The following is a 27,500-nucleotide window of genomic DNA, read 5'->3' on the forward strand; positions in this document are numbered from 1 at the left end:
GGGGAAGGGGGGGGGTTCCTGTTCTAACACCTGGGCTCTCGCAAGGAATAGAGCTCTATCCTGGGAGACGTAGATTTGCTGGACGAGATTGTAGCTCGCTCGTTTTTTAGATAATTTTTAATATCTCTCTTAGCCCCCCCCCTCCTCTCTCATATATATATATATATATATATATATATATATATATATATATATATATATATATATATATATATATATATATATATATATGTTATATGTGTGTATGTATATATATTTTTTTTCTTGAGGATTTAAGGGCAAAGAGTCAACGAAATTAGTTTGTATTTACGTTTGAATCCGTCTATTTGTCAGTCGTTTTCTCTCCGCCTCGCCACCACCTCCTCCTCGATTTAACCTACTTCATTATGAAACCGTGGGAGTGAAATCTTCAATCTTCACCTCATGCCACGAGTTATCAAGTTGATGTTGCAAGTGCAAGAGTAAGGGAAACTTTATTGATGTTGATTGTTGCGCAAACGGTGAGAGCCTTCTTGTCGGCGGGTCACACAATGGCGACCTCCTTGCCTCTTTGCTGCCAAGCTATTCGTTTCCCGCCATTTTTTGAGGGATAGTATGGATGATGTCCCACATCCACACCATCCTTTATCTATTCCCCAGTCTGTTCTCACTCACTCACGTATTCACTCGCGCACGCTTTATCTCTCCACCCATGAGATGGAATGAAGAGAAAAGCCAAGCCAAGTTGACGAAACAAAAGCAGAGACAGAAAAGAATAAAAAAAACAAAACCAATACACAAAATAATAGATAAGAAAAAGACACTCGGGCTGGATGGGGGGAGGTGGGGCGGTTCATGAATGTTCTAGACCGGTTTCCCCTCCCCTCCCCCCTTCTTTTTATATATAAAAAAAAACCTTTTAATTAATAGGGAAGGAATGATCCTGAATATTCCTATTGTCCGAAGCAGAGTTGATCCAAAGTGGCTTTAAAGGGGTAATTTGTCTTAAGTAGGTTATTTAGAATGAGAAAGAAAAAAAGGTGACAGAAGTATATCATTGTTTATAATCAGTGCTAAATAGGATATGGAATCTATTGACATTGTTTATAGCTTTAAATTTTTAAGGATGTTTACTTTAGAATATTTATGGTATTTAATTAAGATGGATTTCTATTGATAATAAGACCATAATTTTAAGGTCTATATTTTTTGATGGCGTGTATTTTTTTTTTCTCTTCCTTTTCGCTTTAGTTCTTGCCCTTCCCTCCCCTCCCCTTTCCCCCTTCGCTCTGTCTCCATTCCTGTCCTTCCCTTCCTCCTCTATCCCTCTCCCAAATCACCCCTCTTTACAATTCGAAACAGGCGAAAAGAAAAAAACAAAAAAAAAAACACCCAAGAAATAATCGCACGTAACACACGGTAATTAAGCAACATAAAAAACACCTCTTGCCTTTGGTGCCTGCTTCCCCTCCTCGCCGTAACACACAGGTCACGATTCCATTGCGATGACGAATGCGGTAATTGCAGACGGAAGGTTAATTGTAATGGCTGCAGCCTGTAGCCCGGGCGGAGGCAGGCAGCTCAGCCGGCGGGTGGCGGTTGGGGGCCCCTCTCGCAGCGCAGGCTCTCGCTCAGGTCAGGAGGAAGGTTTACAAGGGCCTGCAGGAGCCTGGGATAACAGCGTAGGGGGTTGGGGTTGGGGTCGGGCAGGGTGGGGTGGGGTGGGGGATTGTAGTGTATGTTATGAAAGTATTTATGTGTAGTTTTGCTTTTCTCTCTCCCTCCCTCCCTAATTTCGTCTTATCATATTTTCAGTCTATTCACAAGATCGATGTATCGTTATCACTGTCAGTTGCGTATATATCGAAAAGGATAAGGCCATAGTTTTGAAATTCACTGTTGCTTAATCATTGGACTGAAAATAAGATTAATCGCAAGAATATTTCAAAAATATGAAATTGGTTTTAAAAATCGATGGCGCGAAATAAAATGTGAAATAAAAATACGAGCAATAGAAATACAAAGTTGAAAAGATAAGTCTTTTTGATACAGATGGAACTAGACATTTATTTTTCATGATTATTATTTTACTGCATTTATCACTATCCTTTTTTTTTCCTTTCTTTTTTGTTCTATTGATTACGCGTTTAAATCATTTTTCCCCTCTCCTTATTTATCACTGTTAATCACCATTATTATGTTCGATTTGGCATTTATTATCCACTTATCTTGTTAGGTGATAGGCAACAGGGTTAGTAAGTCAGTCGATTTGTTAGCTAGTTATTCGGCTATTCAGAGAGAGGGAGCTATTTAATCATTCGAGCATTGAGATAGTTGGTTAGTTAATCGGACAATTAGCTAGTAGGGTCGGTTGTGGCATAGTCAATTGACGAGCTAGTCTGCTAGTTATTGAAGTAGTCGTCTAATTAGTCAGACAACGGACACACAGATGCCCAACTACTTACGTAGTTAGCCAACTAGTTGACTATTCATCCAGATAGTCGTAAAATTAGACGGATAGTCAGATAGCAAGCCAGTTGCCTAGTTAAAGAAGCAAATAGTTGATTAGTTACTCGGACAACCGTCGAATTAGATATTAAGATTATTCGAATTAGTCTGGCAGTAAGACAGTCAGATAGAGCCAGCTAGTTGCCAAGTTAGACAGCCTCCGAATTAGTCAGCATGAAAGTCGCACACACACACACACACACACACACACACACACACACACACACACACACACACACACACACACACACACACACACACACACACACACACACACACACACACAGCTAGTTTCCTAGTTAGTCAGATAACCAGCTAGTTGAGTCGCTCCCTCAATCTAGTTATGGAGATGGAGCGAGAGAGCAAAGCTGGGCGCTGATGTATAAATGGAAGAGAGGCTCCGTCCGGGCAGGCTTTGCAAATGGTTTACAGCTTTGAATATTCATGTACGTAAAGCAAGACACTAGTGTTTTCTTGTTATCTTTAATTGTTTACTCGTGCTCCCTTCTCTCTTTCCCTTTCTCTTTCTCTCTCTCTTTATCGTCTGTTCTCGTTTATTTTTATTTATTTTTTATCTTCATTTCTTTAGTTATGTTTTTGTTTTGTATTTCATGTTTTTCGTCTTCCCCCCCTTTTTTTTTCTTTATCTACCTCGCCATCCCTCCTCTCGTCTCTTCTTCTCTACTCTATTTCATTGCTTTTATCTCACCTCCTCTCCCTCTCTTTTTTCTCTTCTCTCTTTATGCCTTTCATTCGCTCTTGCCCTTCTATCCTTCTGTGTCTCTCCCTTTCTCTTTCCTCTTCCCCTCTTCTCTCCCTTACCAACTCCCTCTCCCTTTCCTTTTCCCTTTCCCCTCTTCTCTGCCTTTCCCTTTCCTTCTCCCGTCCCCTCTACCTTTCCCTTCCCCACTCCAGCTCCCACTGCCACTCCCACCACTCCTCTCTTACTCACCCCACATTGACTCTCTGTACTCCTTTTTCAGTCCACTCATTCACCCTAGCTCCAGATACCCATCCACATATCCATATAGGCATTTTTACATCCTACGAAAATCCTCAAGAGGCTTATAGAATAAGTAGGCCTATCGGTAAACCTATCCTAGCAGCAACGTAGGCCCATGAAAATTATTGGCACCCCTGCTATGAAGGTGTGAATGCACGGAAATGACTAAACACGCCACATGCTGGGCACGCGTTCTTGCCCCTAGGGTATAGGGTAGTAGGGGAGGGGGAGGGGGGAGGAGAGGTAGGAAGAAGGGAAATGGGTAGGGGGGGGGAGTTACAAATGGGGGATAAGGAGGGGGTGGAGAGGAGGAAATTAGTAGATATTGGGTCAGTGAATAGGGTGTGTATAGAACTGGGGAATTAAAATAGATAAGAAAATTGGGAATAGAACAAGGGGAGGGGAAGTGGGGTAGGGACACAGGAGTCCCTGGTGTTTCCTGTTTTAGATTCGCTATATTTTTTTTCTTGTCTTTTACTTTTGTTTCCTTCTCTCTCTTTCTTTCTCTCCCTCTCATCAATTTAGCTCTTATAATTTTTTTGTCTTCAATTATTTTATCCATCTTTTTTAATCAAGTATCATATGTCATGTCATTTTTATCACCGTTTCATTTCCTTCGCGTCGTTTTCTTTTTTACCAGATATAATTTTGAAAAATTAATTGTTACCTGTTTCTCGCGTTTCATATTTCGTGAGGTTGCTTGTCATCTTTTTTTATCTTCTCATTTTCTTGTTTTCTTTTTTATTAATAGCTTGTTCTTACTCATGCATGACCGAGGTACTTGTTTAGCCATTTGTTATAATGAGTTATAATGGGTTCGCTTTTCCCTGTTACGTCTTTTTGCTGGTTTGTATAATTGTTGTCTTTTTCTCTTTTTTGATTGTGTTTATTTATTTATTTATTTATTGTATTTATATATATATATTTTTTTTGCTTATTCTACCTCTCTCTTATATATGTATATATATATATATATATATATATATATATATATATATATTTTTTTTTTTTTTTTTTTTTTTTTTTTTTTTTTCTCAGTTGTGTTGCTGTTGTTGTTTCTTGTTAATATTCTTGTGCTTCTTCTACTTCATTATCTCTTGTCTCCTTTCCTCCTGGTTCCAGTTTTTCTTCCTTATCTTTCTTCTCTGCTTCGCGTCCTATATTGTTTGCCTCTCTTCCTCACAATCCTTCCATTTTCTCTTCACTGCTCTCCTTTCCGTTTTCTCCTAATCCCACTTCATTCTTCTCCTCTGTTCGATTCCTTATTCTTTCTCTCCTCCTTCTCATTTCTGTCCTCTCCTAATCGTCTTTCTCTTATTCCTTCCCTCATCCTCTTACCACCTACCCATCCCCTACCTTTTTTCCCTTCTTCTTGCCTTGCCCTTCTTCCTCCTCCTCCTCCTCTTCCTATTCCCCCTTTCACCCATTCCCATTCTCCTTCCCCCTCACCCTCACCTTCCTCCTACCCCCTCCCGCCTCCCTCTACCCCCTCCCCCTTCACCCCCCTCCATCCCCTAATCCTTATCCCTCCCCCACCTTCCTTCATCCCCGTCCTCCTTCTCCTTCCCCCTAACCCTCCTATCCCCACCTCCCCCTTCTCCTACCCCCACCTCCTTCCCCTTCATCCCCCTACTACCCCCTAACCCTTCCCTCTCCCACTCCCCTCTCCCTCCTCATACCCCCTGTCCCTCCCATCTTCCCCCTCCCCCCACCTACTTAAGAGGCCCTCAAACGCAACATAGACGGAGCGGCTTTAGTGACGGACGGGGTGACAGATGAAGCCTTCCTGGGTTGTCCGAGGGCAGATCTGTCATGCAGGGAAGCGCCGAGTGTCACTTGGCATATTAACGAACAAGACTCCTCGCTTCTGTCATTCTGCCTGGTTTTCTCTCTCTCTCTCTATCTCTATCCCTCTTTCTCTCTTTCATTCTCTCTTTCTTTCTCTTTTTTCTCCCCCTCCCACCCATCCCAGCTCCCAGGCCCCCTCCCCAAAACCCCACAATCCCACAATCTCCCCCTACCTCTACTACTCCCCCCCCCTCTCCTTCCCCCACCTCCATCTCATCTCAAGGCTGCAGTCTCGAATGTCTGTTCGTCATGCACACCGCGTTCTCCAGCCGAGCCCAAAACTGCGTGTTACTTCTGTCTTCCCGGCATGTTCCTGCGGTGTGTTTATCCTTCATTAAGTTTTGATTGGGAGGACGGGGTAGAGGGGGGAGGGGGGGCTGGGTTAGGGGTGTAGGAGGGGTGGAGGGGATGGGGGAGTGCCGCTTGTAGGGGGCGTCGTTGTTGTTGTTGTTGTTTTTTTCTCTCTCTTTTTGCTTTGCTCCCTTTTTTGGATTTTGCATTCGGTTGGTCTTTCCCTCTGTTATGTCTTTTCTCTCCTTTTCTGATTCTACCTTTCTCTCTTCCCTTCCCTTTCACTCCCACCTCTCTCCTACCCTCTATCCTTCCATCCTGTCTTCTCATCTTTCTTTTTCTTTACCTCCCCTCCCTCTCTCTCTCCCTCCCTCCCTCCCTCCCTCCCTCCCTCCCTCCCTCCCTCCCTCCCTCCCTCTCCCTCCCTCTCTCCCACTCTCCCTCTCTCCCTCTCTCTCTCCCTCTCTCTCTCCCTCCCTCTCCCTCCCTCCCTCCCTCCCTCCCTCCCTCGCCTGTCACCAAATAGACAGACATGAACAGAAACGTACACTCTGAACACAAGTGGGCGAAGACGTGTTGTTCTAGAAGGTTCTAGAAGGTTTGGCCGAGGTTCTAAAGGCTCCTGGGACTTGGGATTGATCGATGGAGATTGATGGATATATATTTTGTTTGTTTATTTATTTTAATAGTTTGTTAAAGTGCGAGGAATAGATTGTGTTTGAGTGTGTGTGTGTTTGTGTTTTTGTGTGTTTATGTGTTTGGTTGTGTGTACTTACAAGATTCATGTAAGAGTGTTGGCATTTTTTCACCATATATTCCCAAATATGAGTGTGTGTGTGTGTGTGTGTGTGTATGTGTTTGCGCCTCTTTGTATTCGTATGTATGTGTGAGCGTGTATCCGCTATTCTCGCCATATCTTCCCCATTTTGGTCATGTAGAAGATTGGTGGTGCCCGGGGGGGGGGGGAGGCAGCGCACTGCCCTCCTTCGATTGTATCTCTGGGATTTCCACTTAAGGAAATATTCTTGAGTCATTTTTCACCGTTCTTCAAGTTTACTTTTACGGTTTCGGTGGAGGGGGTATCGGGAAGGAGAAGGAAGGGGTGGAGGGATGAAGGAGGAGAGTAAAGAGGAATAGGGGAAGAGGGAGGGAGAAGTTGGGAAGGTAAATCGGAGGGAGGAGAAAGAGGGAGAGAGTCCTTTGCTTTCGGAAATCCAAGAGATAAATATATCATGTAATGTAGATGAAATTATTTAAAATGTGACATCTTTGTAATATCAGGGTTTTGGGTGTACTAGAGAAAGGGGGAGAGGGGGGGAGGGAGTTAAGAGTAAGTAACCCATGTAGACCGTGTGTAAGAATCACATTTACTAAATTTACTAAGAGAGAGAAAGAAAGAAAGAAAGAGAAAGAGAAAGAATTTGCTCCAGATGTTGATATTTAATCGAATTCATTTAGTAACCTCGTAGTAGCAGTTGCTGGCCTCCGTCTTCCTTGTAAGATGCTTTTATTTGCTTTCTTTATCTATTCTAAGGGGAGGGGGTAATGTGGTGAGTGGGAGGTGGGATAATAAGCGTCGATATATCCAGCTTGATGTAACACGATAAACGAACGTGTGAAAGACAGGGATGAGAAGCATGGCCTCTTTATCGCTTCTAGATCATCATGCTCGCCAAGTATGTGCAAATGTATATATATATATATATATATATATATATATATATATATATATATATATATATATATATGTATGTATATGTATATATATATATATTTATTTATTTATTTATTTATTTATTTTTATTTATATATATGTGTGTGTGTGTGCGTGCGTGACTTGTAAATTGTACGGTGCGTAATTTTGGGAGGGTTGAATTACATTTATTTATTGAGATTTCAAAAGTTTCAAAATTCCCATCTCATTTCAATCTCTTCTAAATCGACGAGCGAAAGTCTTGTGTTTTTTTTAGCCTTTCTCCTTTTTCTTTTCATTTCGAAACAGCTGGTTTTCTGCACGATAATATTTTCCCGCGGAATTTATACGAAGGAAGGAAACGGGTCTGATATATCGCGCAACGGTAATTGTCGGGAGTTGCACGGCATGTTTGCAATCTCGCCGGCTCGAATTAAAGAGTATTGAAAGTGAGCTGTCAAACAGAGCGACGAACAAGCGGCCATTTCTCTTTCGGGGAGAAAAAAAAATGGGAGATAAGCGCATCGTGTTTGCAAAGACGTTCGAGTGGAGGGAAAAAAAAATATATCAAGGAGATTTGGCAGTTATTTCTTACACGAGGATTTCGGAAAGGGGTTCTTTTCGTTCTCTCTTGCATGGGAATAAAAAAGAAAAAAGAAAACGTGCGATGGACTCGGTCTTTGAAGTCAAGTTTAGGCTCAAGAGAAAAAAAAATACGAACGCGATGCGCCGTTTCGTCCACTAATATCGTTTATTTTATATTATTTATTTTTTAAAGGGATTGATGTCAGCTAAAATACAATTCGTTCAAATCGTAGTGATAGATCTATTGTTTTTTTTCCTTTTAGAATCGTTGTATGTCTATAATGACGCCATAAATCAGGGATACCAACCGTTTCATAATTTTGTATTTCATGATTATTGCTTGTTTGAGAAAAAAAAGAAAAAAAAATCACAAAAGAAAGTTATTTCCCTTGCACCAAGTATTTGCACTAACCGAATTAAAAAAAAAAAAAAATGCACGAGTAATACCGAATCCTTGTTATTGGTAATCCTAAATTCATACCAAGATGGCGGGACATGTACAGACTCATACATCCACGAACGACCCAACTTGACTCCTGTTCTACACATGGTTCTTATTTCTTTCCTGTCGTGGCAGATATGACGTTTCTATTTTTAAAAAAAATATCCGGTTCTGTGTATCGAGAAGGAAAGGAAAAATAGAGATAAGATTTTTTTTTCATGTAGGTTATGTGCAAGAATGATGAATCTAGAATTGTGATGATTTTGTTTGACTTAGATATAAAATGATTGAGAAGAATGGAAATTGAAAGAATCAGTGGTAACTCTATTAGGGAAACATTATTTTCAAAAGAAATGTTATTTTCTAATATTTATCTTCATCATTATTACCTCATTCTCTGTATTCCTTTTTTATTTAACATTTATGGATACCTCGATTTCTTTTTTTAATTCAGATAATTAGCAAAACGGTCTGTAATCTTTAAATGAGAAAGTATTTGTTTTTATAGTAATTTCTATAACGTATTGCACGAAATTAAACGTGTTTTCTGAAGGTAAATACGTTAATAGTTAGTTTCTTTTAAACGCTTTTAGATTTTATATAATCGATTAATATAATATATATATATATATATATATATATATATATATATATATATATATTACTAAATACAATGCATATACAACAACTATATAGAGTAAGATAAAATAAATAAGTTGATCCTTGTAATAAGAAATAATAAGAGAGAAACAAATCCTTATAATCGGGTCTAAAATTCTGGTAAACTTTTTGACCATCGATTTTTTTCCGTTTTTTATCTTCATCATCTGGCAAAGGTCAACAAAGCTTGTAACAACAATGACTTAATGTGAGCAAAAACACGAGGAAATTCTGCACGATTAAACCAGCATGGGAGGGAGAGAGGGAAAGGGAGGGATGAGAAAGGAAAGGAAAAGAAGATAGAGAGAAGGAGAAAAGGGAAGGGAAATGATGAAAGAGAGTGAGAGAGAGAGAGAGAGCGAGGGCGAAAGAGAAAGAAAGAGAGTGTGAACAACAATGCTCAAAAGAAACAAACAAACCATTGAAGAGACAATAATAAACAAATAAACAACAACTCATTCCTTTGTTGCGTAATTATCCCTCTTGTTTATTATATGTTTCCTTCTCCCTATCTTCTTCGGTTCCTTTTTTTATTCTCTTCTCTAAATTCCATTTTTGGCTTAACCTTCTCGATCCCTCGCGCTCGAATTTGGAATTAAAAAGCCGACTCGAAACTCTACGAAAGCTGAAGTAAAGGCCTTTTGATGAAACCGCCTCGCGCTTTTTGACTGAGGACGTGCCTCTTTTTTTTATCTTCCCGGCCTCTCCATGTCCTTTTTTCTTATTATTTTGTCTCCCATTTTGCTGTCCTTTCTTTTCAAACCCCACTCCTTTTTTTCGTTTTTTTTTTCTATCTCATCTCACTCTCTTCTCATTCTTCATTCCCTCTTTTTCTTGCCCTAGGCTCTCCTCTCCTTCTCTCCTCTTCCCCCCCTTATGTTTCTCCTCTCCCCCTCTTCCTTTTCTGTCTTCTCTTTTCCTTTCTTCGCATCTCATCTCTTCTCTTTTCTACAACATTGCAATTTATATCGATTACCTCCGTCACTCTCTTCTTCCTAGACTCAACTTCCTTCCACCCTCCTTCCCTTTAATTCACTCTCCTTTTTCTATTACTCCTCTTCTCCCTCTTTCCTCCATCCTCCTCTATCTCTCCATTTTCTCTTACTCCACTTCTCCCTCCTTCCTCCTCCTCCTTCCCCCTTTTCTCCGTATCTCTCCTCTCCTTATTCCCAGCTGATAGTAAGTCCTTCTACGTTTGACTATCACGGAATGTTGCTCGTTTTGGAAAGTGATAGCGAATGGCGGCCTGGTTGGAAGTCTTTTGATTTTATGATTTTCAGTCTTTTTGTTTTGTTTTCTTTTTTTCTTAAGACTGTTCCTTTGAAAGATTTTTTGTCCTTTTCCTTTCATTTTTTTTTTTTTTTCTTGGACAACTTGTATATTTTTGTCTTCCTGCGGATAGATTGTTTTCAGAGGCGATTGTGTAATGTGAAGATTAGGAAATATTTTTCAATTTTTGTTTTTCTAATTTATTAGTTTTTAGACAGTTTTCCTTATTCCATTCTATTCTCTTTTCCATTCTCCCTTTTCTGTGTGTTTGTTTTCGATGTTTCTGTCTCAATATCTTAAGAATGCTACCATTACTATTATCACCATTATCGTCATCATTATCATTATTATTATCAATATTATCCTTATCATCAGGATCATCACTACCATCTCCCATTTATCCCCTTTTCGCAAACCGTAAGGAATAGATCCCAACATAAACATACCTTAAATAAAGGCCCAAATATAGAATATTCGTGAACGCTGACGATCGGTTGCCAAGTCGCCAATTCTGCGACTACTTTTGAGTTGTTTGTCTCGCCAACGTCATAAGGAACAGATTAATAACAGGTGTAGTGTCTTTGGCGTATTGTTAAGTGTCTGAAGGGGTTGATGGAGCGTTGGTATGTAGGTTAGCTTCGGGTCTGAGTGTCTTTTGTGTCGACGTTCCATTTGTGTTTTTGATTTTTTTTTTTTTTTTTTTCGCCGGTTGAAATATATTGTATAGATATATGTATATATATTTAAATATATATATACTTATATATAATATATATATATATATATATATATATATATATATATATATATATGTCTGTGTGTGTGTGTATATATATATATATATATATATATATATATATATATATATATATATATATATATATATATGTGTGTGTGTGTGTGTGTATATATATATATATATATATATATATATATATATATATATATATATATATATATATATATATATATATATGTATGTATATGTGTGTGTTTGTGTGCTCATTTTCCTACTTCTCCCGCTCCTCCTGTTATCCCCGTCCTTCTCCCTCTCTCCCCTTCTCTCCCTCCCTACCCCTATATACCTGCTCTCTTCCTCCCTTTTTCCTTCCTCTCTCCATTCCCATCAAGCCATTCACTCTCCGCCAACACGCATAAACAGTAAGATGTGAACATATTATTCTTTGTCCAAATTTTTCATTTATGATATTCGTCCCCCAAAGACAATGACTTGCATTTAAAAAAAAAAAAAAAAAAAAGACCGAACAAAAAGCAAAGAAAAAAAATGGAGCAAAAAAGAAATGTAAGAAATGCAATAAAAAGGACATTAAAAGCTAAAAAAAATAAAAAGATAATGTCTGAACACCTGCCTTGGAAGTGACATGGCTTTAGAGTGTTAAGTACAAAGGGATTCGTGTTAGGTGTCGTTTTTGGTTACACGGGTGATGGAATGGGGGGGGGGGAGAAGGAGAAGATAGAGCAGCAGTGACAATATCAGCCTTAGTAATAACAATAGTAGTTGTAGTAATTGTTGTATCAGAAGCGGTAGTGCTAGAAGTATTAGTAGCAGTGGTAGTAGCAGGGGGGCGGGGGCCAAGAAAGAGAGAATACTTTGTGATATCTAGTCTGCATTCTCATTGTATACAACTGCTCCTTATTTACATTTATCATCGTCGTAAAACAAATAGGTGAGATTGCGTCCTGGTTATAAATCTTGTGAGCGCAGCAGAGGAAAGCAGACAAATTGAAACTTTATTAAAGGGAGATAAAGGACCGCAGGAATAATATGATAGACCTTTTGCAACACCCCCCCTCCCCCCTTTTCCTTCTCGCCCATCTTATTATTCTCCTCATTCTTCTCCTTCTTTTACCTCCATCTTCTCTTCCTCCTCCTCCTCCTCCTCCCGGCCTCTCTCTGCCTTAATGACACGCGGGCGTTGAATTGATAAAGAGGTATCAGAATATATTTAGGGGCGAGACGAGAGGGAATCGAAATGCCACTCAGGTGTGTTTTAAGGGTAGGGGGAGGGGAGGGGATGGGGGGTCGAGGAAAGGGGAAGGGGGAGAAGGAAAGGGGTGAGGGGATGTGTGAAAAGAGAGTGGAAGTGGGGAGAAGGAGATGGGAAGAGAGAGAGAGGGGAGAGGAGAGAGGGATAGGAGAGAGAGAGAGGAGAGAGAGAGAGAGAGGAGAGAGAGAGGAGGGAGAGAGGGAGAGAGAAAGAGAGAGAGAGAGAGAGAGGGAGAGAGAGAGAGAGAGAGAGAGAGAGAGAGAGAGAGAGAGAGAGAGAGGGAGAGAGAGAGAGAGAAAGGCAGGGTAGATAGTATCAAGAAATTGGGGAGGGATTGAAGGTGTTAGCGCCTCGTAGGTGATTTATTCATGCATTTATTTATCAAGATAGTGGATTAGAAAGGTTGTTCAGTTAGCTAAGAGAGAGTGTTGTTTGTCGTAGTGAGAGAGGCCGAGTGATGACGTAAGGAACTTGTAAGGCAATGCTATTTGTTAGAGAAGTTGTTAGGAAAATAATTAACTGGGTAATTCTACACCGAAGTGATCAGGTAGTTAGGTAAGCAAATATTAATAAATGCAGGTAAAGACTCGAATGGGTTAGGTATTTGTAACTTGTAAGAAAGTAACTTGATGAGCCTTTTTTGTGCCTAAGTGGTATGAAAGTTAGGCAAGCCACGTAGGTGTTAGAAGAAGAAGAAAAAAAAACATTAATTAAGCAAGTAACAAGACAATCGTTGGATAAGGCATATTAAAACAAGTCTCCCTGTTAGGTAACCGAGAAGGCTAGTAACTCGGTACTCTTTAAGTGGTACGTCGGTAGCGGTGATGTTGGCCGGTTAGGTTGAGCGAATCAGCTGATATGAACGGCTCCCTTCTTGAATTCATTTATAAATTTACATTTCTCTTTTGATCTCTGGTCCTATCATCTCTCCTTTTTGTTTCTCGTGTCTTTTTCCTATATTTTGCTTCCCCTTTATTTATTTTCTTCCTTCCCTCCTTTTTACTTTTTCTTTATCTATCTGTTTCTCTTTATAGCACTTCATATCCTTTCCCTTCTTTCCATCCATTCTGACCCCTCCCTCCCCTCCCCCTTTGTCATATCTTCCCATCCCCCACCCCCCTCTCTCTTCTCTTCTCTCCTCTCTCTTTCCTTGTAACTTTCCATTCCTTCTCAGTCCTCTTTTATTATCTCTCCTCCCTTCCCTTTACCTTCTTCTTCCACCCTTTTCTCTCCCCATACCTTTTACCCTCCCCTCTCTCACACTACATTTTCTCTCCCTCCTTCCTTTTATCTTCTCTCTCCTGTCTTTCTCCCTACCTTTTCTCTCCTCCTCTCACATCCTCCCTTCTCTTCTCACCTCCTTCCTCCCTCCTCCACTCCTCCCTCCTTTTCTCTCCTTCCTCTCTCATCCTCTCACCTCCTACCTTCCTTCCCCCCTGTCCCCATCCTACCTCCTCCCTCCATCCCCGTGTATATCAGCCACATAATAGACTGCCTAAAGATGCTTTTAAGATTCACTTCGGCGGACGGACAGTGTGGTCGGGGAGGGGGCGACCAGGCAGGGATGGGGGGTGTGAGGGGAGAGGTTACGTATCACGAGCTAGGGGGAAGGTTAGAGGAACAAGGGGTGTTGTTGGGGGGAGGGGGTGGCGTACCTAGGAACCGCTTTTTTTTTTTTTTTCTTTTTTTTTTGGGGGGGGGGCGCCAATGCGGGTTCTCTGGCGACAAGATAACGGCAAGTGATCCATCATAGTCCGGAAAGAAAATAGAAAAAATAGTAGAAAGAAATAGATAAATAGAAGCGAAACTTGATGGTTGATAAGATAAAAGGGTGCTACTTATAGGAGATTCATTATCTGAAATATTTCGATGTTTAGCCTTGACTTTTTTATTATATTTTTTATACGGGCGGGAATTGTGGATTTTTAGGAATGTCTGAGATGTGTCTTACGTTTCTTTTACGCTATATCAGAATGATACTTGAATGATATATATATATATATATATATATATATATATATATATATTCATTTTCAAGTAGTAACAGTTATTTTTTGACAAGATAAAGTATTTTTAAAGAGATGTTTTGATCATTCAAACCTTTAGTTTCAATGTTATATGATCAGTTTCCATAAACGTTTTCACAATATATTTTGGAGGTGAAAATAATTTTAAGATTTTAGGAATTTAGAAATTTCACACATCCGGCTTTAATGCGGGAAAGTATAACAAAATTGCGGCAATCTGTTTAGTTCATGCGAAGTGGATGAGTTATGTGAATACAACACTGATTCTTGACTTTCATGTCGAGTTCCAGGAGACATGACTCACAACTCGTTAGAGCAACAAATACCAGACAAAGAGATAATTGTGAATTAGAAGGCATGTTATTACGTTTTTAGCACTTGCAATGCAATTAAAAATGTGTTATTTCGAGGAAATTGCGGTTAGGAGAGACATGTGGTGTTGACACGTGACGAGAGCGAAATCTTCTACAAACAAATACGATCTCAAGTACCACATGCATTAATCATGAATTATGTACATTAAATGTGCATTTTAATTAAATTATGGTTTATGTTATGCTTATCATCCTAATAATGATTTGTTTTCTCTTTTTGCAGGTACGTGATCCAGCATTGTGTCGATGACGCAAGACATTCCGAGGTGAGAGAATCGCTCTGCGCTCCCTCGCCCCCACCCCGACCCCTTCCCCCTTCCCCTTCCCTAACCCCTTCCCCTTCCCCTTCCCCTTCCCCTTCCCTAACCCCTTCCCCTTCCCCTTCCCCTTCCCCTTCCCTCTTCCCCCTAACCCCTTCCCCTTCCCCTTCCCCTTCCCTCTTCCCTCTTCCCCCTAACCCCTTCCCCTTCCCCTTCCCTAGCTTCACCCTCCGCCTGCATCCTTCCCCTTCATTCTTCCCTTGCTCCCTTTCACCCTTCCCCTGCTCCCCTCCCCTTCTTTCATTTTCACTACCCCTTCCTACCCCATTCTCTCCTCCCCACTACGCCCCCCTCCCTTCTCTGTAATCTGAGTTGGGTGAGGGAGAAAGGGAGATAGAGACAGTTGGAGGAAGAAAGGGAGATAGGAAAAGGGAGTTAAGAGGAAACGAGGCAAAGGAAAGGGGGAACGGGCAGAGGGAGGGGTTGAGGGGGAGAAAGGGTGGTGAAAAAGAGGAGATTGAGGAAGAAAAGAGGGAAAAGGGAGAATGAAGAGGTGGTGGGGGGAAAGGGGAGGGAAGTGGGAGAAGAGAGGCGGATGAGGAGGGGGAGGAATCTGAACGAGCGTGTGTTAGCCATTTGCATTAACATACTTAATAGATTAAAGGGGAAATGGCGCCATTTGTTCTCCTATCGATTTTGAATTCACTCCTATCAATATATATAGTTTTTTTTTCTCTTGATCTCCCAGTGAGTGGGTAATGGAACTATATCTCGTTACGTGGTTACATTAAAAGAGTTATTGAAGAATTAAAAAGAGTTATTAGGAGTCGCCGGTGGACCCCCCCACCCTCTCCTCTTCTCCCCTCCCCGCCTTCTCCTTCCCTCCCTTCCCCGCCTGGCCCTACTCCTCCCCTCCTCTCTCCGCCTACTCCTCCCCTCCCCGCCTTCTCCTACTTCTCCTCCCCTCTCCTCCCGTCTGTGCAAGTTGAATGTCACAGACCTCGTAAAATCACCTTTTCTTTTACTTAACCTTTCACTATCGGCTGATTCACAAACCTCACTATCAGCTAACCTTTCCCTCTCCTCCCCTTCTCCTTCCCTTCCCCATTTCTCTTTCATCTCCTCCCCTCCCCACCTTCCCCTTTCTCTTTCACTTCCCCACTTCCCACCCTCTTCTTCCCCTTCCCCACCTCCCCCTTTCTCTTTCCCACTACCCCCCTTTCCCACTATACCCCTTTTCCCCATATCCTCTTCCACTTCTCTTTTTTTCTTCCTTTCTTCTCTCCTACCCTTTCTCCCACTACCGTCTTCCCCCTCCCCCGCTCCCTCCTCCAACCCCCCACCATGCACACACACCCTCCACCAATGGGCTTCATCGTAAGTATCGTAAATTTAATTGGTTCACTTTATTATATTTATTTATTTGTGTGTGTGTGTGTGTGTGTGTGTGTGTGTGTGTGTGTGTGTGTGTGTGTGTGTGATCCATAACTTTGATTTGGTCGTTATTCGTGTCGCCTTCCTTGCGCCCTTCGGCTCTTTGCTTTCTCTTTCGTAATCAAACTCGTTTACATTGTCATTGCTTTTTATTATAATACTCTTTATTATGATTTATTAATATTATTATTATTAGTAGTAGTATTATGATCATAATCCTTATTATTATTATTATTATTATTATTATTATTATTATTATTTAAAACGGAATACTTGAGTATGTGAAAGGAGTATGTATAAGAGAGACAGACAGAGAGACAGATAGAGACAAACAAAGAAAAGAAGAGGAATAGATAATAATATTCAAAGTGACACCCGAGAGGTAAACAGCCCTTGAGTGTTAAACATGTCTTCAAGGAGTGGCCACCTTACCGATATCCGATAAAGGGAGGGTGGAAGGGGAGGGGGGGTATAAGGAGAGGGAGAAGTGGTCGTAGGGGGGGGGGTGATGCCCTCATAATCTCTCTCTTGGCAGGAAGTGGTGGAAGAACCAGGGGAGGAGAAGAAGGAAAAGAAGAAAAAGTAGAAGGAGGAGGAGGAGAAGAAGAACGAGAGGAGGAGAAGGTAGAGGAAAAGAAGAAGAAAAAAGACCTAGAAGGAAGTCTGGCTTGCATTAGGAAACGGACCAAAAGAACAAATATGAAAGTATTAAAAAAAATCTGTAATAAATCGGCCCATTGTTATTCTCCTTGCTGTGATAAGGGTCTCACTTGGAAATCAAAATGTCCATCAGAATTTTAGCTTGAATGGCAAGCGCATGCTGGCTGAGTTACAAATATGCTTCAATAGCCATTCGGAATTATCAATTTTATGAATGTAGCGTCTCTTTGTCTTTTCTTTTCGCTTTTTTATCTTTTTTTTCGTTTTTTTATTTGTGTTTTTTGCGATAGTTGTTGCTAGGGATATTTTTCTGTGGCTTTTTATAAAGTCGTTGATGATAAACGGTGTTTGAAACGAAAGAGAAAGACAGAGACAGACAGAAAAAAAACGTAGGAAGCGAGAGGGAAAAAAAGGGAAAAGGAGTTAGGTAGGAAGAAGAAATAAAGGGGAAAAGGAGAAGAGAGTAAAGAGAGAGAGAGGAAAGGGACAAAGAAGGGAAAGAGGAAGGGAGGAAAAGAAAGTGAAAGAGACAGAGAAGAGAGAGGAATAAGAAAACAAGAAAGAGGGAGAAAGGGAAAGAGAAGAATGGGAAGAGGGGGAAGAAAAACGAGAAAGAAACAATGAGTTCGAAAATCCTTCAAGTGATACCGCTCCACTTTCTCACCTTAGAGTGCAACCCCTGCTGCTCTCCCGCACTCTTCACACTCTTCATACAACTCTACCCAAACTCCCCTACCAACTCTACATCCACCCTTGTGACTCTCAACCACCTAGAGAAGAGGGTGGGGGATAGGGTGTGGGGTGTGGGGTGTGGGATGGTGGTGTGAGGGAAAGCAGCTTTTCACTCCTTCCAGCAGGGCAACGGACATCTTCGAAATCCACTCTGAAATGCATCCTAAGCTAAACTCCACGAACCCCAATCTTGAATCCACTCTGAAGTCCAATTCAGACTCACCCTTCGCTAAACTCACCATAAACGGAAGTCACACTTGGCTAGTCTCACCCTAGATTAAACTCACCTTAATCAAAACTCACACTGATATCCGACTCGCCACAGATTGCACAGTTGACTATAGACTCACCCTTGACACACCCTAAAACTTGACCATCGACTAAACACACCCTTAGCTAGACTCACCCTAAAACTCACCCTCCATCACAAGTGCGAGAGGCGCCCGCCCGCCCGCCTTTGCCACTGCTCCGCTCCCGACAAAAACTGGGCGGATCGACCATCACACGAAGGGGGGAGGGGGGGGTAGATGAAGGGTGGGGGTGGATAGGGGGTAGGAGATGGGGGAGAGGGAGGGGGGAGGGGGTGTAAGAGAGGCGACTCGTATTTGTTTAGCGTAAATGAGAGTTGTAAAAGAGCCGGTCTTTGCCGGAATGTAAATTGGGAGACAGAGCATTTATGGCGGGCTTTTTTTGTCGGTGTTTGTTTTTTTAATCCTTTATGATTCCCTTTTCTCTTTCTGTGTTTGTTTATGGTTCTCTTCTCTCTCTCTCTCTCTCTCTCTCTCTCTCTCTCTCTCTCTCTCTCTCTCTCTCTCTCTCTCTCTCTCTCTCTCTCTCTCTCTCTCTCTCGCTCTCTCTCTCTCTCTCTCTCTCTCTCTCTCTCTCTCTCAAACACACACACACAAACAAACAAACAAACACAAACACATCGATTTATTAATCTATCTCAGCGTTTATTCATGGTGAACCAAACTCCATCGCCCTGACACTACAACTCCGCGAGAAAACGACATTTCGATAACACGCTTCCGCGGGAGATGCTCCGATAGCGAAAGGTAGATCCTCGTCGCCTTCAATCATGTCTTAAGACGGCGAAGCGGTATTTGAGACCGGCGTCAAGTGGCTCATTAGAAAGGCGGGCCTTTTGGTATGTCTGTATATTTATTTTTTTCCTCTCTCTCTCTCTCTTTCTCTCTCTCTCTCTCTCTCTCTCTCTCTCTCTCTCTCTCTCTCTCTCTCTCTCTCTCTCTCTCTCTCTCTCTCTCTCTCTCTCTCTCTCTCTCTCTCTCTCTCTCTCTTCTCCTCTCTCTCTCTCTCTCTCTCTCTCTCTCTCTCTCTCTCTCTCTCTCTCTCTCTCTCTCTCTCTCTCTCTCTCTCTCTCTCTCTCTCTCTCTCTCTCTCTCTCTCTCTTTTTTTTTTTTTTTTTTTTTCCTCTAATAATTGAAGGATGTACAAGATATATGATGAAGCAGATATATGATCGCTTTGTAGGACGTAGAGTAGGCGCCGATAGACTGATAGATAGACGCCGGGGACTAATAGATGTTTGAGATGAGATATAGTTTAGGGTGCGGGCGGTGCGGGTGATGTTACAAAGCACACGTAAAGGTTATAATGTGGGCGTGATCGTTCGCGATGGGCGTGGGGGCCTTACGTGGGTGTGGGTGATGTAGCAGAATGCGGGGCTGAAGTCGTGGGGTTTAAATGTTTTTGTTGTAGCTGTTGTATTTGTGTGTGTGTGAGAGAGAGAGAGAGAGAGAGAGAGAGAGAGAGAGAGAGAGATTTTGTATGTATATATGCATGTATGTACTTGTGTACCAGTGTATGCATATGCACGTATCAATCTATGCGTATTAATGCCTGTATCCATATGCATATGTAGCCGAAGTATAAGCATTTGCTAACCACACGGGCATTTAGGCGCCTCTTCTCGCACTCCATCACCTCGTTCCGTGCCGCTAACTCCGCTAAGGTGCCGAGCGGATTCTCGCTACTTAATATCGCTCCTAATTGCAACACGGGCGAATCCAACAGCACCGGCGCTCGTCAGAATACAGATGTTGCAGAATGATAGCGATTCTCTCCCTTACGAGCCGGAACGTAATGAATATTGAGTTTTAAGTTCGGGTCGTAAAGTAGAGGGGGTAGGCGAGGAGGGGGGAGGGGGAAGGGGGTTGTAAATGAAAGACGGAAAAAGGGGTAGAGGAATGGGAGGGGGGGTAGGTGGTAGTGATGATGGGGGGTGATTAGGATGATGGTGGTGGTGATGATGGCAGAAGAAAGTGGTGATTAAGATAATGATGGTGACGAGAGTGCCAGCGGAGAATGGTGGTGATGGCGATGACACTGGATGATGATAATGGCGATCAAAGAGATAGCACAAGTGATAACAGAGGACGCTGATGATTGTGATGACGAAGGGTGGTGATAATGTGAATCGTTATGATCACGAGAGAAATAATGATGCTGACTTGGTGTCTGATAATGGTGATGGGAAAAGGGGTGATCTGCCTAAGAGTTAGAGGGAGATGCTGACGGTTATCAAGCGGGAGACGAGGGAAGGTGCATTCATAGTGTCGACGGCAAATTTGATTATGATTGATGCATGAAAGAATATATATATTTCTGAGAGACACTTCTGCAAATCCTCTTCCACCTCCTCCTTTTCTTTTTCTTCTTTCTTTTTCCTCCTCTTCTTTTTCTTCTATCTTTCTCCTCTTTTTTTCTTTTTCCTCCTCCTCATCCTCTTTTCCCCCTCTTCCTCTTCTTCTTCTTCTTCTTCTTCTTCTTCTTCTTCCCCCTCTTCCCCTTTTGCCCCTCCTTCCTTCTTAATTGCTTGTGGGCGTGTGGCAATCAGGAGAACCGCGCGGGCGTACGTGTGTTTGTGGGCGTAGACCGGATTAGCGGCTTTGTATGTGTGCGCCTGGCTGTGTGTATGTGTGTGCGTGCGTATGCAACTTGTGTATGTGTACCTGTACTCTTATGTTGCTAGTTCTCTTTATCTCTTTATCTATCTATCTCCATCTCCCTCTTTCTCTTCCTTACCCTCCCTCTCCCTCCCGCTCCCTCCCTCCCTCCTTCTCTTCCCCCCTTCCACCCCCCTTCTATCTCTCCAGGTCGTTGACACAAATCAGAAGTAACTGTCAGTGTCATTTATAACGTCAGAATGGATTATTTGCGGGGGGGGGGGGCATTTATGACTGATCCCCCCTGCTTTGTGTGTGTAGGTTAATCAGCCTTTTTTTTAGTTTATTATTGTTGTTTGTTTGTATTTGTTTCGATATTCTTTGCAAATGAATTGCTGTTGCTGTTGTGTTTAATAGCATTTTTTTCCGGGATTAATTAATGAATACATTGTGGGTTTGATTGGCTCGTTGTTTTTACCTTTGGATGGGGGGGGGGTGTAGAGGGAGAGGGGGGATTAATTAAAGGAGGTTTTTGATATGATCTCATGCCGTATCCGATCAGTCGTCTTAGATATGATTTTAGTAGATAATTTCCGTCAGTTATAAGATTGAACCCCACCCCCTTTTTTCTCCCTTTCTTTCTTCTCTTTCTCCTTCCCTCTTCGCTCTGGGACGTGAGATGCAGCATCCAAGCCCGGCGGCATCTCTCTCGCGAAAGTCGCCGGTTTTCATAACAGTTTTTTGTCATCCGATTCGTATCTCTGATTGATTTATGGTCATTGACGGTCCTTGCGCAGCGCTTGGTCTTGTTCAGATGTTATTTGTTAGCTGTTTTTGTTTATTTGTATGCCCTTGTTCCTGTTCGCCAGCAGCTGTCAACGGAGCTGTAGCGTATACGAGTACACGCGGGCACATCAACCCACATACAGACAACATATCTAAATAAGTTTGTACACACACACTTATAAGTACATCGAAACAGACAAGCACATTTTCAAAACACACGCACGCGCGTGCGACCAACGCCGTCCATACACCGTCGTCTGCCCTGTTCACGATATGCCCCCCCCCTTCCCCTCCCCCTACCCTCCCACCTCCTCTTATAATCACTGTGCTTAAACCCGACCAATAGCGGTTTTATAGTGGGGACATATAAACCCGTAGGAGAAAAAAAAACTGGATTTCAAGAAAAAAATGGAGTCAGGAGGTTTCTTAATACCGTTTAAGGAGATGGTGGATTGGAATGAGGGAGGAGGTTGTGGTGGTTGGTGGTGGAGGTGGTGGTGGAGGTAGAGGTAGAAAGAGAGGAAGGGGGAAAGAAGAAGAAGAAGAAGAAAAAGAAAAAGGAAAGGATGAGGAATGGGGAGAAGAAAGAGGAAGAGATAGTGGTGATGGTGTTGTCGGTAAAGGAAGAAGAGGAGTAGATAGTGATGTTTATGGTGAGGAGGTGGCGGTGTGGTGGAATAAGAGGAGAAAGAAGTGCTGGTGAGGATGGGAGAAGAAGATATAGAAAGAAATGTTGAAAGATGAGGAAGAGGCAAAGGAAGAAATGATGGGAGTGAAGGAGATCAGAGCATGCAATAAGTATATATGGATGACCGTACTTGACAATACTGTGGCGAAACTAAGCCCCTTAAGGTATAATCAGAATTATTTTGGATATTATTGATTGTATGAGTAATAATGCCATTGCTATCAACATCATCACCATTCATAGTGGTAGTGGTATTACTGCTATCACTATTTATACCATTATTTTGTATTATTGTTGCAATCATCATCAACAGTATTATTGTTATTGTCTGTACCCTTGTAGTTTTGAGTTTGTTTTCCCCCATAATGAAGATCATAATTGTAAATATTATGGTAATTATAGTAATGATAATATTAACAGTGGTCATGGTAAAGATAATGACTTTATCTCTCATTACCGAATCGAGAAAATTGATGATATTGTTCATGATAACAGTAATGGTAGTAGTTATGGTATCAATGATAATAATAAGAAATTATAATGATATCAATGATAATCATAAAATATGATTATGGCAGTAACGATTGTAATATTGACGATGAATGGCAAAAAATATAATGATAACAATTGCAACATTGGTAATGATTCTAGTATACTAATAATGATTATTACTATTGTCATAATAATCATGATAACGATACAAATGATGGCATTAATAAGATCGATAATAATCATGCTAATGGCAATGATAGATATAATATTATTAATAATAACAAGCATGGCGGTGCTTGTTTACGGGCATTCATCTTTCGCAAAGAGTCCAGTTCCTCTTTTACTGCTTGTAAATCCCATGTCAATCGCCTTTGCCTTTCTGCTCGCCGGCCATAAATACACCCGATTTTAATTAACTCCTAGAACATAAAAATCCGTGGCCTATTGTGCGGCTCTCTTCTTGCGGGAGAAGAATAGGGGAGGAGGAGGGGGAGGAGGGAGGGGGAGAAGAAGTTGAAGGGGAGGGGGGGGGGAAGAGAAGTTGGAAGGAGTGGAAGAGGTGGAGTGAGGAGAGAAGGAAGAGGCAAAGAACTGGAATGAAAAAAAAGGAGGAAAGCAGGCAGTGAACTTTCGGGAAAACATCTTATGAAAAAAAAAATGGTTGTTCCGGCCCATGGGTCTTCGAACTAGAGGGATAGAAAAAACATGTTCACATCTCACACTGAGCCACATATTGATGTTCCGTGTCAATTCGTCTTTATCGTAAACAGCAGGAGTAGAGATAGACATAATGAACGTAAGTGAATAATGGCGAGTCATGATTCAAAAGATGCACGCCCTGTGTAGAGAGAGAGAGGCCGGAATGACGAAATGGTTTCATGTTTATTTTAACCTCACACGTTCGGTAGCGTCGGTGTAACGCCGTTTGAACGTCACACGCCTGTTATAATGCGTTGTGGAATGATGGCTGTAAAATCCTAAAAGGAGGATGGTGTATTCTCTGGCATATTAGTGGAGGCAAGTCATAAAGCAAGGATCGGGACAATGCTCCCGCCATCAGCTAAGTTATGTGACGTGTCCGAATTGTTGGGCCGCGGCTTTGGGTGTAGCCTAAAGCTCTCCAAATAGCCAATTGGGGGTCGTTTAGCCCACTCTCTTTTCCTTTCAGGCCTCGTCTCCTTGTCCAAACTTTATGATGAGTGGAAAAAGGCATCGAGAGAGTAAAGGAAGGGAGAGGGAGAGGCAGGGGATGGAGGGTGTGTGGAAGAGGAAGCGAGAAAACTTATATTAAATTAAAAGATATGAAAAGATAGAGAGAGAAAGGATAGAAAAGATAAACAGAGAGATAAAGGATAGAAAAGATAAACAGAGAGATGAAGGGAAGTTAGTAGACAGAGAGACAGAGGTAGAAAACTTGAAATTTGCCGAGATAAACAGAAAATAAAGACAGAAAGACATAAATAGACAATCAGATATACAGATCGAACCATAGATAGATAAATAAATAAGATAAAAACAGCGACAGAGAGAAGGAGACGATTGATCTCCTCAGGTCAACCCAAGTCGGTTAAGGAGACAGACTCATTGACGTAATTTCCGTGTTCCCGCCACACGTATGATGGATGCGCGCCGCCCTGTGTCTCCGGGGGCTGTTTTCGTCCGCGTTTCTCCCCTTTTCTAATTACTGTTCGTTGCTGATGAGCTTCGTATTGTTGTTGTTGTGATTTTGAGTGTTGTTGTTGTTGTTTGGGTGCGTGTGTTTTTGATTTGTGTTTGTTTGATATCTGTTGGATTCTGTTTCTCTTATTATCTCTTTCTGGTTTTCTGACATTCTCTGACTCTCCCTCCCTCTCTCTCTCTCTCTCTCTCTCTCTCTCTCTCTCTCTCTCTCTCTCTCTCTCTCTCTCTCTCTCTCTCTCTCTCTCTCTCTCTCTCTCTCTCTCTCTCTTTCTCTCTCTCTCTCTCTCTCCAACACTCACACTCACCCCGACCCTTCCACCCACCCGCCCACTCCAGGATCCACAGTAGAATATTTGAAAAAAAAGACACCCGAGAATAAGAGACAGGCCGATAGCACTGGTATCACAGTCGGGACCGGGGTTAAGTATGTTGCTTCGTGGGGGTGTGGGGGGTGGGGGGTTGGTGTGAATATTTGCCGTGGAATGCGGCGGGTGGGTGGGGGGTGTAGGAGTGGGGTGGGGGAGGGGTGGAGAGGGCCTGTTCCCGTGTGAGAAGATTGTAAATGGGCTTCAAAGGGTAGGATTTTTTTTAAGGGGGAAAGAGAGAGAGCGTGATGGTGAGTGGAAGAGGAAGAGAGAGAGGGTGAGAGAAGGAGAAAGAGAAATAGAAAGAGAGAGCTGTGAAAATAGAAGAGATAAAAGGAGAAGGGAGATGACGAGTGGGAAGTAAGGAAGAGGAAGATAGAAAGAGCAGGCGGATAATCCTACATGAAAAAGTGACAAATCCAAAGAAAATTAAATACTCAAAAAGAAAGAAAGACAAAAGAAAAGAAAAAGTTCCCTCGACATGCAAATTGACTTCTCGCTGTTCTTGTTTCGAGAAAGAGAACAAGAAATCATTTTCCTTCATTCCCGCCCCAATAAATAACGAAGAGAGAACAGGAAAAAATAATAACAATAATAAGAACAAACTATAAAAAAGAATACATGCATTCAGTGTAACAACTTAATATATGTATATATAACGCTAACGAACAGCTTGTTTTCGTTTTAACAGCCAGTAATTACCAGGAGAACGATTAACGGCTGGCATACAAACCTCAGCGTAAATGCAGTGAGGTGATGGACACGTCATTGCAGAGTGAGGGGGGGTAGGGGTTGGATATGCCGTTGCAGAGAGGGGGAGGGGTTACGCCTTTGCAAAGAAGGGATATGGGATATGCCATTGCAGAGATGGTGATAGAATATGCCATTGCAAAGATATGGGATAAGAGGGGGTGCCTCTATGCAGAGAAGAGGGTTGAGGGAAATTTGGGAAAGGGGGTAGAAGGGGGTAGGGGTGGGGTTACATCGATGTCGAGAAGGAAGGAGGGGGGAGGAGGCTCGTCTATACATCTATGTGGAGGAGTGATGAGGGGGTAGGATAAGGAAGAGATACGTCATTGCATAGAGAGGGGGAGATCGAATGAGGAGGATGGCGATGGGGAAGAGAGGTCACGTGTATGCAGAGAAGGAAGGGGGGAGGAGGTGGTGGTACATCCCTGCACAGTCGTGGGTTAGGGGAGATAGGATGGGGGGGAGGGGGGACGTCAATGCACAAAGGGTGTGTCTAAGCGGGGTACTAGAAGTGGTGGGGGGTTGGGGTGGATTAGGGGAGAGGGATGGGGTGGGGTGGGGGAGGGGGTGTTTTGTTTAAGTATTAATTGTCATGTAAATCTCTTGGTTTCGAAAATGGAACACGCAGATGTAAAAGACGAAAGAGAGAGACGGGAGGAGGAGGGGAAAATTAAGAAAAAAAGTGAATGAAGAACAGAAGGAACAGATAATTAAGAAAAAAATAATGATAAGGAAGAAAAAATTAAGTCAGAATAAGAACATGAGAAAGAGGAGAAAAGGAAGAAGAGCAAAATAATTGAATGACGAATTTAAACTAGGAATATGAAATATTGATTAGTTAAAAAAAATAATAATTCAAATGGGAGAGTGAAAAAACTGAGTAAATTTAAAGAAGACGAGGAGAAGACAAAAATGGAGAGTAGAAAGGGGAAGAAGAACTATTTGTTCAGAAAGTTGATTATAAAGAGATTAATGTGAATTTGATGATAATGAAGAAGAGGGAAATGCAGTTGAGAAGAAAGGCTAAATCTTGTAAGACGCTGATGCTGTTCTCATGCTTATTCATTATATATTTTTTTTGTTTTTGTTACTATTATCTTCTTATTCTCCTTATTCATTTTGCTATATTATTGTTCTCTTTATTATTATTGTACTTCCCTGCGTTTGTTTAATCATTTCCATTTTTTCTTCCTCTTATTTAAATTTTGATTGTTCTGTTGATATTGTTTAGTCGTAGATAGACAGGGAGAGAGAGAGAGAGAGAGGGGGGGGGGGGATAATAACCCATTTCTTAGGCCAAAACCGTCATCGATCATCCTGTAGTCCACCCCCACTCACCCCACCCCCTCCTACTATTCGTCCTTCTTCCCCTACTACTAAATACCCCCCCCCCTTCCTGATCCTCATACGTTAACATTCCCCTCCCCCCACGCCCTCTACTTACTTCCCCTCCTCCGCCCCCCCCCTCCCCCTCCATTAACTCCCCACTCTCTTACCACCTACGTTAATTTCCCTTTCCCCCTTCCCCTTACCCCTTTGCATTACCCCCTTCCACTTCTCTCCCATCCCCCCCTTCCACTCCTTTCCACTCCTCCCCTCCCCTCCCCTCCCCCCTGCTCTCAGCACCCCAATATGCAGCTGCCTCCTCTCCCTCGCCGCTCCGGAGGTGGTCTGTTATGTTAAGAGAAATTATAATGACCAGTTAGTGATCATTTCGGGTGATTTGCGTGAGCCACTGTTGATCGTGTGTGTGTGTGTGTGTGTGTGTGTGTGTGGTTGGTGTGCAATATTGTGATTATTCTCATTATTCTTATAATAGCTATAGTCTCCTTGTACTCACTGCATTTTGGAAACTTTCCTTTTGTGTCTACATATGTGTGTGTGCGTGCGCGCGCGCGCGTTTGTGCGTGTGTCCCATGCGTGTGGGTGGGTGGGCGTGTACATATATTAGTAGGTGTACCAAGACCAAAAGGAAAATGCCGCTAAACACAGGAAGAGCAGCAGATGGGATGCAAAGAAGGGGAGGAGGAGGAGGAGGAGGAGGAGGAGGGAAACAGTA

General features: G+C 42.2%; 1 protein-coding gene across 2 annotated transcripts in view; it reads left to right on the top strand.

The window, feature by feature from the left end:
• Egfr (epidermal growth factor receptor) overlaps positions 1-27,500 on the top strand; it is a 354,253-nt gene that overhangs the window by 185,594 nt on the left and 141,159 nt on the right. The gene's annotated exons all lie outside the window — the stretch shown is intronic.

The sequence above is a fragment of the Penaeus japonicus genome, unplaced genomic scaffold (assembly GCF_977035675.1).
Source record: "Penaeus japonicus unplaced genomic scaffold, GWHDUDI00000001_assembly GWHDUDI00000021, whole genome shotgun sequence".
Classification (NCBI taxonomy): domain Eukaryota; kingdom Metazoa; phylum Arthropoda; class Malacostraca; order Decapoda; family Penaeidae; genus Penaeus; species Penaeus japonicus.